The following is a 16,733-nucleotide window of genomic DNA, read 5'->3' as shown; positions in this document are numbered from 1 at the left end:
TTTATGTAAACAAACAGTGCAGTAAACTGCTGTCGAACAAAACCGCCAAGTTACGAGCACTGACTGCTCGATCTGCATCGGGTGCGTATCGAGCTGGCAGTGGTCACGAGTGATAGAATCACCGCCGTCTCGATCCTCCAATACCGCCGCCTCAATGCGAGGTTTTTCGCGACTAGGCTGCTACAAAATTTCGTCGCTAGATGACAGGCATAGACGCACAATGTTCCAAACTTATTCTAATGACGACATCCTACAAAACACTGTACAGTATGGTCATTATGTTCACTGAAGCTCGTAAATTACATAAGTGCGCTCAAGGTTTTTCTGTTATCGCGGCGATAGTGTCCAAATTTCACAGCTATACAGCAGCGCGAAAATGACAACAGCTTTGTACGGACACAATGAGTGTGGTATGCCGTTTTAAGTCGTTTTTCATGAAGAGTCTGTGCATTAACCGTCCAAATGCTGCATGTGCAGCCCCAGTTCCTTTATCAACGTCTTGTCCGCAGGTACACCGTTTAGACAAGATGCTTCCAAGATATGAAAAGTGATCAACCTGTTCCAGTACGGTGTCTAAGATGGAGATACTGAACTCAGGAAGTGTTAATCCTGGGGCAGGTTGTGCAAGTACCTTCATTTTTTTGGTATGAATGCAGGGGCGTATTCTCCTTGAATGCAAGGCATTCATTGCATGCGTTATGATAACACAAAGAACTGTCTGATTTACGATTTTAGGTTGTTTCAGGTCAAATATTAACTATTTCATCTCTCAGAAGTTCAAAAGGTCCGCGCAACTGTACTAGTTCCGTTGCTTGATTACTTGTGGTGCTGGTATAGTCTCGCCGTCTACTCCACTCTCGGAAGAAAGAGACAGCAAATGGAGGAGTTAACGACGTAAGGCATTCAATCTTAAAATTGCATGCAGTGGCAGACGTAGTTCTGAAACCCTCCGAAAGATGTCGCTGCAATTGAAACTTGGTCAGAATATGTCACCCCATACCCGTGCTACCCTCTGCCATCTGTTAGCAACTTGGAGAAAGTCGACATGTTTACAGCGAACGGGACACACAGATTACCCCCTAGCGAGAACCCAACGTGACGAAACTGACCAATGCCACTGGGGTGACTTACCTCCAGAGCTTGAGTTGTGGCTAACTAGTGAGTTAATTCATTGTGTGCTTTGCTGATTAGTGAGTTCATTTTGTGTGTGCTGTTCCTGTGCTATTCGTCGTTTTCGGTGTTTTATTATATTTTGCGCAATGTGGTATTAACGATGGATGAGTCTCAAACGGATATAATTGTAAATCAGTTTGAAAAGCCATTTACTGGCCGTTCGTTTGATGAAAAGATGCAAATAGTTAAAGCCGCGAGACCTCTACCTTCCCTCGTAAATTTCTTCTTCTTCTTCTTCTTAATCAGCTTACCCTCCAGGGTTGGCTTTTCCCTCGGACTCAGCGAGGGATCCCTCCTCTACCGCCTCAAGGGCAGTGTCCTGGAGCTTCAGACTTTGGGTCGGGGGATACAACTGGGGAGGATGACCAGTACCTCGCCCAGGCTGCCTCACCTGCTATGCTGCACAGGGGCCTTGCGGGGGGTGGGAAGATTGGAAGGGATAGACAAGGAAGAGGGAAGGAAGCGGCCGTGGCCTGAAGTTAGGTGCTATCCCGGCATTTGCCTGGAGGAGAAGTGGGAAACCACGGAAAACCACTTCGAGGGTGGCTGAGGTGGGAAACGAACCCACCTCTACTCAGTTGACCTCCCGAGGCTGAGTGGACCCGGTTCCAGCCCTCGTACCACTTTTCAAATTTCGTGGCAGAGCCGGGAAGCGAACCCGGGCCTCCGGGGGTGGCAGCTAATTACATTAACTACTACACCACAGAGGCGGACCCTCGTAAATTTAAAAAGAGAAAACAAGAATTGTGTACGCACGTTCAATCCAGAAACTTACAGTAAAACTGTTTGGCTCGAGTTCACCTACATGTAATTAGGGTGAGTAGAATTGAAATTTACTTAATACATTGTGTTAACTGCATGGTTACTAGTTGCATGCCTCAGTGGAGATTCCAGAGTACGCCATTGTATGAATGTCAAGACCAAGGCGATCACATGCAGTTTTAAAGCAGTTGACTGGTTGTTGTAGTTGTAGAGGTGTTAGAGCAGGTGATGCGGTATCATCGGCATACTCTAGTTCTATCACCCTGGTAACCAGAGTACGTCTTCGTGAGCGAAGTCTTGCCAGATTGAAAAGGCCTCCATCAAAATAAAATTTAATCTCCATGCCTAAGTTTTTTGCAGATAATTCATGCAGCATGGCAGCCATGTACAGTGCAAAGAGTGTAGGAGCAAGCACACAGCATTGCTTCAATCCGTGAGTGATTGGGAATGAATATGATACTGAGTTACCAAGAACACGCCATCAGGAAGAGCTTGAACCAATTCCCCATAACGTCCAGGACATCCAACATGTTTCAGTACTTTCCACACAGCAGACCTTGGTAATGAATCAAACGATATTTGCAGATCATAGAAAACTAAATACAGAGGCTGCTGTAGCTATCTTCATTTTTCCTAGAGTTGTCTAACACAGAAGATCATATCTGTTGTGCCTCTGGATATTCGGAAACCACATTGAGACTCATGCAACATCCTCTCTGAGATAACTCGGAGCCGGTTTAATAGCATTCTCGCGAGAATTTTACCTGCAATTTACAAAAGCGATATACCACGGTAGCTCCCACATACACTACGATCGCCTTTCTTGAACATAGTGATGATGGCAGCATTCTTCAATTCGTCAGGTACAGTTGTAATCGAGCTACCGAAGCGAGAGGTTGTATTGTTCAGTGAGTGCTGAGTGAGAAGTATGAATTCTTCAGGTACTCCTTGAGTTCCCAAATCATGAGGATGAGTGGTAAAAGTCTATACTTCAAGGGTATACCTCCATTTTGTATCAGTTCCAGAGGGATGTTATCAGGACCAGGAGCCGTTCTTGGTTTTAGTTGATTGAGTGCTTTGGTGAAGTCTGTGTATGCAGGTGGAAAAGCCATCCATGGTTGTTGGGGCTGCAGAGGAACATTACGAAGAAAGTCCTCAGCAACATTGGAGACACGATTTAGAAGCGCAGATAAATGTTCCTTCCAACGCTCTAAAGTTTGTCCATTATCAGTTAAAATGGTGGAGTTGTCAGCAGTCTTCAATGACCCCGATGAAGATCAAATTAGACCACATATCTCCTTTATGCCAGCATAGAAGTTTTGCAGGCCACGGGCATCAGATAGTCTTTGCAGTTCTTCAGCTTTTTGTTGCCACCAGTTATTATTAATTTCCCTAAATTGTACCTGACATTTTCCTTTAAGTTCCAAGAAATGTGATTACTTCACACTGGAAGACGGATCTTGAAGAAGGATAGATGGGCTTCCCGTTTGGCATTGATCAGACATTTTGTTTCTTCATTATTTTCATCAAACCAGTCCTTTCTTTCTTCCTCACAAAACTAATTGTTTCCTCAGCTGACTCAGTGATGACCTTCTGAAGCATGGTCCATTCCTGATTTGTACTACCACTGCTGACTGGATGACTAGCCAGTTTGTTTGATATTGCATTTCTGTAATCTGTAGCAATGGATTCAATTTGAAGTTTAGAAGTAACGAATTTCTTTCTGGTCAGGTTGTGGATGGATATATTGGTTTGCGACAGATTGAGATTCTCAACCGGCAAAAATATCCAGCAGTCATCTACGTTTCTTGCAGCCCTTGTAACAAGGACATCCTTTTATCACATTGCCTGGTGATGATATAATCAACGATGTGCCAGTGCTTTGAGAGAGGATGAATCCAAGTTGTCTTGTAGCGATTAGGCAGGCGGAACTGAGTATTGGTAATAAAGAGTTTCATGTTCAGCACATAAACCAAGGAGCAGTAGACCATTGGCATTACAGTTGCCAAGTCCATGTTTTCCCATTACATTGCCCCATAATTGGTGATCTTTACCAGCTCTAGCTTTGAAATCGCCAAGTAGTAAGAGTTTGTCTCTTGGTGGTACTTTGGTGATGGTAGTGCTCAGCAGGTTGTAGAATTAGTCTTTAGCTTCTACATCAGCATCCAAGGTGGGAGCATATGCAGAGATGAGTGTCAAAGATTTGGCTCCAGAGAGTGGAATTTGGAGATTCATAATTCTTTCACTGACTGCGGTTGGAATTAGCTGATAATCATTCACCAATGTGGTCTTCGCAGCGAATCCCACACCATCAATGTGGCGTTTTCCCTCATGTTTTCCCTTCCAGAAGATTGTGTAGCCTGAGCTGAACTCTGTAAGTTTACCTTCGCTGGACACTGGTTTCACTTAAGGCAGCAATATCAATGTTCATTTGTACAAGCTCATGGGTAACAAGCGCTATTCTTCTCTTAGGTCTGTTATTGTCTTTCAAATCAAGTGAGGTTCGAACTTTCCATGTTCCTGTAATCAAAGTTTTGGTAATCTTCGTTTTTCGACCGCATAAGGGGTGACCCTCTGGGTGCGGCCTCCCAGCCGGCCGAGAGTGTGACTACCGATGTTTAGCCCACATTTTCTAGAGTATTCCCCAGTTAGGGTGGCCAGCAGTGGTCCTAAGTAGGCCCTCCCAAACAAAGATGCAGGACCGAATTCCTGAGTAGTCGCGGGTTCTCAGAAAGGCGACCATCAAACATCTGCTGCCAACGTGCAGGTCCTAACAAGAAGCTTGCAGTTTCAACAGAAAACCTGTCTCCTCCATACTTATTCCTTTGCTGTTGGACTTGAGTTGAAGGGGGTGGCAGCAGGAAAAAGTGCCACAAGCGGGTTTTTTAATGTGGATGGCAGCTTGCAAGGAAGTGACCCACACATTATGATCTTGGAACTGTACCCTACGGAACAAATGAAATACGACATGCAGCTTCTAGTACCACGACTGCAACGGACTGCTGCAGACTCGAAATACCATTGAGTTGCGTCTTTACATCCAGTCCGTCTGGCATGACCTCAAACGACTCCACGACCGATGAGAACCACAAAAAGGAGGTTCTGCCATTCGTTTTGCCATGGGTTCCAGTGTTATTTCCTACACTGAGGGGATCATTACCGCACCCAAAAGGGCTCATCCGCCCGAAGCCGTTGGCCCCTATGGGGGATCGAGTTATTTACCGCCGCTCGACACTCGGCGTTAGCTCGTTTTTACAGCTGGTTGCCAAGCCAGCTAACCCTCCTCCTTTCCCAATCCGGAATTGGGCTGGACAATAGTGGAATTAATATGTGATAAAAGTGCTTTAAAGGCCAAATGTTTGTCTGCTAACCGACAAAGCTCAGAATGCAGGAATCAAAAAAGAAATTCTTGACTTCATTTCTAAAAGAAGGATGGCTTGGGATCGGATGAATTTTACTACAGTCTTTTAGGGCAAGGTTGGTAATATGAAGACGTCGGGTATGAAATGAAACTTTGTTTCATTTTTATCCCATGGTAATGCATTTATTGAGACAGGCCTTGTTTCATTTTCTCTCATGGTAATGCATTTGTTGAGACAGGCCTTTCTCTCAATAAACATTAATCGAAAATCTTATAGAAGAATCACTCGTGTACCCGAGAATATTTTTTGATAGTGTGAAACACGTTGGTGGTTCGAGGAATGTTATTGTAATAGAAGCATGCTGACCTCGATCCGAACTTCAAGAAGGTGTCAGTCATACTTGGAAAATGAAAAAGACAAGCAATCAGAAGAGGAAAAAAGAAACCGGAGAAAAGGAAAATTGAATACAATTGTAAGATTTGGAGGAAAGCTCAGAAAGTTGGAAATTGGAAGAGAAAAGTAGGCTGCTGAAATTGAAATGAAGAATATAGTTCTAGAAAAGTTAAATGAAAACAGTAATCTTTTCAATAAGTGCAAATGTTTCTCTTTCGTTCCTATATTTTCTGACTGATTTGTCTTCAAATTTGAAAAATGTTTTGAATATAGACCTAGGCTAATTGGAATTAATGTATTCACCTACATTACAAACGCAGTTTTTTGATCTCAAGAGTGCTTTAAATCCACAAAAATTGTATTAGATTGCTGTAGTATAATAACATTATTTTCATATTCGAATCACTCTATTAATAAGTTAGTTGTTCTTTGTTCCTTGGAAATTATAAGATAAAGGTATATGTTACATTTTGCCATTAAAATATTTATTTATATGTTAAGTGCCATCAAGGAAATAATTATTCCATAAATAACTGGAAAAATGAAGTTGAGAGGGATGGTGGAGGCTGGAATTTCCTTTTTTGTTTCTTGTAAAACATACTGTTCAGTGAGTTAACTTGCCCGCTCTATTTTCGTGAGTCAGGGACAATTTTCTTAGTAGGTCAGGGAAAGTCAGGGAAACTTAGGAGAACATTTCTGTGGACCCTATGCATACTTATATTTCTGCCTATGTGGTTTTGTCCTGATCCTTACTACGTGATTACAACTCTATGTTATCTTATCACCACATCTGGCCTGGTAGCATGCAGAGCACTGACACAGACAGATACTTCCTTCAGTGTTACTTACGTACTCTCTATTGTATCTTTCTCTTCTTAGAATTAACCGTATGACGGAGGCGATGTAGATTGTGTTGATCACCACGCGGAGGGAGCGACTTCGAACCCCCCGAAAATATCAAGTATTCATCCGTGCGCGGAAGGCCATCCAGCCTTTAATCGCTGTTGTCCGTTTTACAGAATCGTGGCACGGGCAGAGAGGATGAGGCTTGTACCCACTCCCTCCAGTAAACTCGCGCTAAGATGAGCGTGGCCGCTTTCTCCTGGATTGGTGACTAGGTACCAGGGACTCCAAGGAGGTCAAAATGTGCAGCAGTGCCTATAAAGACTGATCCCCCGAATAACTGGACAGGCTGGAAATGGGATAATGACTTATGCATGGTACCTATTCATAACTAATTATATTACCTGATTTACCCAGCACTGCTTTTTCTCAGGTTTACATGTAGGCATTTTTCTATTTCTGCCTACGTGGTTTTGCCCTGAGCCTTATTGACCGATTACACCGCTATGATACCTCATCACCGCATTGGGTCCGGTAGCATGCAGAGCATGGGAAAAGGCAGACACTCCCTTTAGTATCATTTACTCCCAGTCCTGCATGCAGCCTCATTCTTTTCTTAGACTTATCAGCATGTCGGAGGTGATGCATATTGGTCTATCACACGCGGGGGAAGCGGACTTCGGGTTCCCTGAAGAAACAAGTATTCAGTCTTCGATCCATAGCGGTTCCTTGTTGTTCAGCTGTTGGCCTGGGTCAGAGATACTGTACATCGTTAAGTCATATCAAGTGCCATGTGTGTGTGGACTTTCTACGGTCACGCTCTACGAGTCAACACTTGTGTGAATACTTCATGTTAAAGACTTAGTTGTTTGTGCTAAAACTATAACTCTCTAAGGTGCTAAGCAATTTCTTCATGTGTGTGTGAATCAAGTCTGAATTTGAAATCCCCAATTCTAGTATAAATATTTATCTTCGTTATTCTGGACAAAACTGATCATAATTTTCTGTGTTAATCATTCCTCCGAGGCAGTGCTCTTGAACGTAAGTACTGTAAATAATCTCCAAGTGTTCAGTTAATTATTACATTTAGGAACTTGTAAATATTATTTCCTCGTACGAATTCTACGAACTTAGGTTTATTGCGTCGATAGTGCTTTCAACAAAAAATAGTCTCTGATTTATTTTCAAATTAATATTGAGAAAATCAATTTTCACGTCTCACACAAAGAGACTTACAGTCGCTCCAAAGTCTACAAACTTATCTTCTGCATCAAATTAACTTTGAATTTTGCCCTGTGTAAACAAATACGCATCATTACATGTGTTTATTTCGAGATTTGTGTTTCATGCGTATCTTCTCGATAAAATCAGCACTTGAAAATCGTGACTTTGAAATACAAATGTCAGTCATCCACATTCAAGTAGGCCTACGGAGCGATCTTCATCCAGGATATGTGGTTCTTCATATATTTATCATATTATGTTTCCTACTGTTAAAAGCTCCACTCAAGCTTATTCTTCTACCTATGTCATTCCACGCCAACTCACCACCGACAGATCGATGCATACCACATAGCCGAGCATCTCGTCGCCTTACTCTCAAGTCTTCCCAGCACCAAGTTTGCAACGTTTTATTAACACTGCCCCTTTGTCAGAAATCACCCAAAACAAATCGTGCTGATTTCCTTTGTGCAACCCGATGAAGACAAAACAGGAATGATAATCAAAACCCATAAACAGCACAAAATGAGCCCAACTAGCGAAATGCTTACCATTGAGGAGCAGCAGCATTAAATATACTAGCGTGGAGGGCACAGAACATAAAGGAAAAGGGGCAAGATCATAACTAGCTACTTGAGGTGTTGCCAGGTCAACATTGCTAACTACTAAATGAAAGCAAAATTAAATTTCAGTAAGGTAACTTTACTTAAAAATTAGGAAAAATAAAATATTGATGAATGAAAACTGAAGAACAAATAATAGAATTTTAAATTACCTCTTTGAATTATGGATTAAAATCAATTTTTAAAGCAATAAAACTATGAGTGCGCACTCGGATAATAACGTAAAATAACTTTTATATAGTAATAAATAAATAGAAGAACATATACCCCATGAAGAAAAAAATCTTATTAATTCATTGAAATAAGAGACAAATGCCTATTTTTAAAATAATTAAAATCGTGAAAACACACTCAGATTACAACCTACAGTAAGACAATACAGAGAATTTAGCAAGATTGCAGCTTGCATTAGAATCAACAAATGACAAATGTTAAAACGGATCCGTGCTTTAGAAAATTAATTCCACCACTGACCAGTGTTTTTGTAAGCGAGGGTACTACAACAAATCTCACTAAACTGAAATTTGTTTCCAGACCCTGTACACAAGGATTTCAATCATCCCAGAAACACGGAATCATACAGAAAATCAAAGGCAACGATAGCCAACCAAATTATCCACACGTAAATAATTAAAAGAACAGAAGAGAAAACAGCACGAACCCTAATAAAAATATGTCCCATATTAATTACAAATTACGAAGGGAAACACAATTAACATTCCACAGCAAGAAGAACAATGGTACACACGATGCATGCAGCTTCCCAAACCAAGCCAACATCCACATAACAGCCGGCATGGCCCACACAAAGTTAGTGTGCCGGAGATAAGATAAAGGTATGACACGCAATAATGAAAGAAAGAAAGAAAACACGAACGCGTATAGTCTGAGGAGAGTAAACGTAAGTACCTTTAAGAAATGGGAGAAACAAATTTCAGTTTCCTACAACCACGATATTACAATAATAATATATAGTATTTTGAATTTAACATTTCCTCCAACAAAATATTAACAGAGGATTTAAATGCCGGTTATTAAATTTTAATTTTAGGAGGTCCTGGAAAACGGTAATGCCCGAATAAGACCGGAAATAAACCATCCCATTGAGTAATTAAACAATGATCCATTACGAAAACAATACTAGCATACAGCATCATCCAACACATTGGTAACAGCGCAATGGATACCACAAATATCAACCGAGAAAAGTAGAAGGAAATCCACCAACTAAATTAATAATAATAATAACTTTAAGAAACAGAAAAAGGTATCACAACGACAATCTCAGTTAAATAAAAGGAATGAAATAATTTGCCTCTCATCCGCGCATATACCAAATTCCAGAATTACTCCATAATTAATTATGATTTGGATATAGAATTTTACAAAATTCTCGTTAGGTTACATTTTAATAGTTTGAAGGTACAATTTATATCATTAAAATGTCCGATGCAGAAGAAATTCCAATTTAATTTAATGAATAAACGGTGGCCGACAGTTTCATGAAAAGGTAGGCGTAATTTTAAATTACCGGTACTAGGTTGGCTTGATACGATTAAACAGCGTTGCCGAAATTCTTCACAAAATTAATGTCACTTATAGCGTGTTACACACATTCTTCTCCTCCAAATAATCTGGCAGTAGAACAGTTTCGAAACAATTAAGATGATACTTGTACTTACATCTTTGCATGTCCAATTTAATATACGGGAATCCAATAGCTTACGTTCTAGGCCATTTTGCAATGAAGTACACTCCTTCAGATATTCCGGTCGCACTAATACTAAAGAACGGTAAATATGAAACACACTAAAACATAATTACACTACATGTAAGGCAAATGCCTTAATTCACATGGCTATTAGCCTGGATTATCAGACTCCACTCCAACAACTTTCAACCGCATCTTGTACAGAACAGCTTTACCCAACACGTCAGCCATGGCGCTCGGTCATCAACAGACTGGCTTCCAGCTAGCGAGCACATCGCTCAGTTCAAAGCAGTAGACCGGGTGCGCGCGCACTTCAACAGGTTTATTGGGCGAATCAGATATTTCGAAGCCACCGATGTAACAATAACAAAATAGGCATTTTAAATAGGCATAGTTCAGGCACATAAATTAACTGCAATTCAAACAATGGCCGAGAATGGTAGATAAATTCCCCACACACAAATACATATGTCCAACAAATGAGCGTAGCGTAAATTCTTGTCTCACATTGTATTTTTTCCAGTTCTCCTATCAAGTAGTCCTGGTGAGGGTACCATACACGGGAGCCATACTCTTAACTGCGGTCGTACCAGAGACTTACACGCTCTCCGCCCTCTCATTCACATCCTTACTACAACCCCTAAATGCTCTTATAACCATGTGAAGAGATCTGTAACCTTTCTTAACTACTACGTTAATATGATTACCCCATTGAAGATCATTCTTTATATTTACACCTAGGTACTTACAGTGTTCCCCATGAGGTACTATCACCCCATCAGCACAATAATTAAAACTGAGAGGACTTATCCCCTTGGTGAAACTTACAGCTTGACTTATCATCTCATTTACATTCATTCCATTGTCTGCTGTCCATCTCACTACATTTATAAAGTCCCCTGCAGTCGCTCACAATCCTACAACTAATTTTCTACTCTATGCAGTATAACATCCGCAAGTATCCTTATCTGTGATTCCAGACCCTTACTCATATGATTTATTATATAATAAAACAAAGGTCCAATAATACGAATATGAATAAAAAAATACAAAAACAAGGAGGAACTTAAAAATAAATATTACTAAAAATAATTAAAATTCATAACGTGTGTCCAGAAAAACATCTAAATAATGAAGCAAATCGTACATAACCCAACTGATAATTGTACATCACTAGAAATAAATAATAATGATAATGCTATTGTTTTTACGTCCCACTAACTACTTTTACGGTTTTCGGAGACGCCGAGGTGTAGGACGTTGTCCCAGAGGAGTTATTTAACGTGCATGTAAATCTGTCTACATATTTGAGTACCTTCAAAGACCACTTGACTGAGGCATCATCGAACCTGCCAACATTTTTGAACATAGAAATAGATAATAAGAAAATTTCATATGGTGAGGAAATTTGTGAACCATTTAACATGTATTTCAGCAATTCCTCCCCGGAGTCCTGAATGTCTTGGGGATTCTAGTCACCTAAACTAACTTTACTCAGAAACAACAGTTAAAACAGGATCAGACAACGCTTCACCTACTCTAATTTTCTGAGTTCTATTTTCTAGAAGTACACCCACCTATTCAACCATTCTTTTGTCTAGTTCAATTGCCTTAATTTTTGGTTAGTAATCTCCCGTGATCTACCTTACAAAAAGCCTTCGATAGTCCAATAGCGATACAGTTCATTTGACCTCCTGAATCTAAAATATCTGCTATAACTTGCTGGAGTCCTACAAGTTGAGCCTCAGTGGAATAACGTTTCCTCAACCCCGACTACCTTCTATCAAACCAGTTAGTAATTTCGCAAACGTGTCTAATATAATTAGAAAACTTACAAAGTACACATTTCAATCTGACTGGCCTGTAATTTTTCGCTGTATGTTTTTCACACTTTCCCTTGTACACTGGGGTTACTAATGCACCTCACCATTCATTTGGTATAGCTCCTTCATACAAACAGTAATCAAATAAGTATTTCAGATACGGCACTATATCCTAACCCATAGCTTTGAATATACACTGACTGACAGAGCAAATGCAACACCAAGAAGGAGTGGTCAGAACTTTATGCCAATTGCAGGGTAGACTGACGTCACTGAGGTATGCTCATGATGTGAAATGCGCCGCTGTGCTGCGCACGTAGCGAACGATAAATGGGACACGGCGTTGGCGAATGGCCCACTTCGTACCGTGATTTCTCAGCCGACAGTCATTGTAGAACGTGTTGTCGTGTGCCACAGGACACGTGTATAGCTAAGAATGCCAGGCCGCCGTCAACGGAGGCATTTCCAGCAGACAGACGACTTTACGAGGGGTATGGTGATCGGGCTGAGAAGGGCAGGTTGGTCGCTTCGTCAAATCGCAGCCGATACCCATAGGGATGTGTCCACGGTGCAGCGCCTGTGGCGAAGATGGTTGGCGCAGGGACATGTGGCACGTGCGAGCGGTCTAGGCGCAGCCCGAGTGACGTCAGCACGCGAGGATCGGCGCATCCGCCGCCAAGCGGTGGCAGCCCCGCACGCCACGTCAACCGCCATTCTTCAGCATGTGCAAGACACCCTGGCTGTTCCAATATCGACCAGAACAATTTCCCGTCGATTGGTTGAAGGAGGCCTGCACTCCCGGCGTCCGCTCAGAAGACTACCATTGACTCCACAGCATAGACGTGCACGCCTGGCATGGTGCCGGGCTAGAGCGACTTGGATGAGGGAATGGCGGAACGTCGTGTTCTCCGATGAGTCACGCTTCTGTTCTGTCAGTGATAGTCACCGCAGACGAGTGTGGCGTCGGTGTGGAGAAAGGTCAAATCCGGCAGTAACTGTGGAGCGCCCTACCGCTAGACAACGCGGCATCATGGTTTGGGGCGCTATTGCGTATGATTCCACGTCACCTCTAGTGCGTATTCAAGGCACGTTAAATGCCCACCGCTACGTGCAGCATGTGCTGCGGCCGGTGGCACTCCCGTACCTTCAGGGGCTGCCCAATGCTATGTTTCAGCAGGATAATGCCCGCCCACACACTGCTCGCATCTCCCAACAGGCTCTATGAGGTGTACAGATGCTTCCGTGGCCAGCGTACTCTCCGGATCTCTCACCAATCGAACACGTGTGGGATCTCATTGGACGCCGTTTGCAAACTCTGCCCCAGCCTCGTACGGACGACCAACTGTGGCAAATGGTTGACAGAGAATGGAGAACCATCCCTCAGGACACCATCCGCACTCTTATTGACTCTGTACCTCGACGTGTTTCTGCGTGCATCGCCGCTCGCGGTGGTCCTACATCCTACTGAGTCGATGCCGTGCGCATTGTGTAACCTGCATATCGGTTTGAAATAAACATAAATTATTCGTCCGTGCCGTCTCTGTTTTTTCCCCAACTTTCATCCCTTTCGAACCACTTCTTCTTGGTGTTGCATTTGCTCTGTCAGTCAGTGTATATCGAGAAATCTTATCAACCCCAGCTGCCTTTCTAGCTTTCAACTTTTGTATCTTTTTATAAATGTCTTTATTATCATGGGTAAATTTCAGTTTGCTGGAAATTTATTGAACATTTCCCTTGATAATTTAATCCAATTCCTTAGTCCTCATCCTATGAATGAATATTTGCCTCAATCTATCCTCTTGAATTCCAACTTTATCTTAATATTATGATCTTTCCTACTTTTATGTTGATATTCTATGTTGATGGTAGCAGGATACGTGTTTCTATGGGGATACATCAGGATACGTGGTTCTAACAGTCGAAAATCTTCTAAGTGAAACAAACAAGAATGCATGCATGTTTTAGTGATACAAATACGGATATCTTAACAAATGATGAATTAAAAAGAATATATATAAGCGTTCTATCTCCATATGATTTCAAGCAATATAATAATTAATGTCTAACACGAATATGCAATGCTTGAAACTACCATCAGTCTAATACATCATATATCGATAAACAATTCTGAAATACACTATTATTGATCAAATGTCTGTTGCCATATAAGTAGTCATAATATATTCATATTTGATATTCTTCTGCAAAATTCCGAATCTCCATTAAAATCTATCGAACTGAAAATATAAAAACAACTGAAATACACAGAAAATATGTTATGAAACTAGTAATATCACTGAACACAAAAACGATAAACGATCCATAATATATAGTTCCTTTATCAAACAATTCCATGTTAGGGCGCGAAGACAGAAAACACATAGTAATAGGACATTTGCTAAAACCGATAGAACCGACAGCTTATCATGGTTATCTCCTGCACTTCACAGCGTTATTAAACGACGTGGCATTTTACATTCAAATATTAAAGACTTTATGCAAAATCAGTCTGCCAGAAATTGCAAGCGTAGAAGCAATATTACAAATTTAAGAAGGAGCTTAAGAATAATTATTACTCAGAAAAAATTAAAATTCGTAACATGTGTGCAAAAACATCTAAATAATTAAACAAATGATACATAACACAACTGATAATTGTATCTCACTATAAATAAATAAATAAATAAATAAATAAATAAATAAATAAATAAATAATAATAATAATAATAATAATAATAATAATAATAATAATAATAATAATAATAATAATAATAATAATAATAAATCTATTGGCGAAAAGAAATGTGCAAGTTCAACTTTCCAAATGGAATTAGATTAGATCACAAGAGAACTGGGTTTAAATTTGAATGCCTCGCATTTGCAGATGATATAGTCTTTTTTGCAGAGAATTTGCAAATTGCAACTAAGCAGATTAAAGTCCTCAAAGAAACAGCAGACAAAACAGGACTGCAAATATCTTTTGAGAAGACGGAGTACATGAACATAAATACCACTGATCCAACCTGGACAATGAGGACCAAGTACGATGACATCAAAATTGCTACAAAATTCAAGTACCTAGGAAAGGTTCTGACTCCAAACGTGAATGAAAAAGCAGCAATTCAAGAACGTGCAAGAAAGATGGAAACTGCATTTAGATTATGTCAAAACACCTACAAATATATCTCACTCGCCTACCAGGCCAAATTCAAGCACTACAGCATGATAGTCAAACCTGAATATTTATACGCAGCTGAGACAATAACCAGGAAGGTACTCTCAGATTTGGAAAAGAAAGAAAGGAGATTCCTTAGAAAGATCCTTGGACCCAGAAAATCATCAGACAAGTTTACGTTTGCATGAGACCAAACCAAGAACTATACCAACAATTTAAAAACATCACCACCACAATGAAAAAGAGGAGATTGACGTTCTACGGACATATTAAAAGGATGGGATCAGAGAGACTCGCCAACAGGATCCTCACCTTCCAGGAGAACAGGAAGACACAAGTCCCTTGCGTAAAAGAAGTCCACCGAGATTTAGAAAAATGTGCGATCACGGCAGAAGATATAACAAACAGAAAAGTCTTCAGGCTGAGAGTTGCGGAGGTGAAGGACCTATTTGATGAGAAAACGAGGAAGAATAGAGTATTCTCGGTAGAAGAACGAGCACGAGCAAGCCAACGGATGAAGGAATACTGGCGAAAGAGGAAGGAGAATGAACTTGAGAAAGCAATGGAAGTTGCGTAATCACAGCCCGTAAATGGCTGAAACGAAAATAATAATAATAATAATAATAATAATAATAATAATAATAATAATAATAATAATAAGAAGAAGAAGAAGAAGAAGAAGAAGAATGCTATAGGTTTTATGTCCCACTAACTACTTTTACGGTTTTTGGAGACGCCGAGGTGCTGGAACTTTGTCCCGCAGGAGTTCTCTAACGTGCCTGTAAATCTACCTACGTATTTAAGTACCTTCAAATACTATTTCACTGGGGCATCATCAAACCTGCCAACATTTTTTGACATAGAAATAGATAATAAGGAAATTACATACAGTGAGGAATTTTGTGAACTATTTTACACGTATTTCAGCAATTCCTCCCTAGAGAACTGAAAATCTTGGGTCTTCTGGGCACCTAAACTGACTTTTCTTATATCGAACAGTTAAAACAGAAATAAAATCTAAATATCGAATCTAAAACACATACAACCTACTTTTTAGTGTCACTATTATGTGAGCTTACTTGTCAGTAAATGTAATAAATTCATCCCACCTGGTTGAGGTATGTGACAGCCCTCTGACGATTGAGGCAAGTTATTCTGATACTAGCTGATGTATCCGTGCTTCGCTACGGGATTCTCAGAAAGACTGACTTTGTGTTTTTTTCTAACTGAAGCCATCATAAGTCATTACAAAAACGTCGTTAGGAATGTAGCGATTAAAAATGTTATCATATAATATACTCGATCAAATGAAAAACTGCACATTTTATCACTTTTAACGAAGAGTACTACGGTGCCTATCTAACAGTCCAAAGTTCCAGAGCTGGAATGACCAGGCCGCAATCAGCCGTGAACACTCCTCTGCCATTATTCCATTAAATATGCACACTGCTCATTCCAATCAGCGTCTCAGAGTGGGGACTGAATAGCTCGAATGCTATGATGAACCAGTGTGTTACATACCAGTAGTATAAGAAAATTTATGAAGCAGAGGAATGGCATGCTAAAGAAAAAAGTTATCTAACTCCCCAGCTACTTCCCGGCAATCTTCAGGCAGGCTGTTACAGTCGGTACGACTGGGCGAGTTGT

Source organism: Anabrus simplex, chromosome 1 (assembly GCF_040414725.1).
Source record: "Anabrus simplex isolate iqAnaSimp1 chromosome 1, ASM4041472v1, whole genome shotgun sequence".
Taxonomy (NCBI): domain Eukaryota; kingdom Metazoa; phylum Arthropoda; class Insecta; order Orthoptera; family Tettigoniidae; genus Anabrus; species Anabrus simplex.
The sequence above is the reverse complement of the archived record's forward strand: the minus strand, read 5'-3'. Positions refer to the sequence as shown.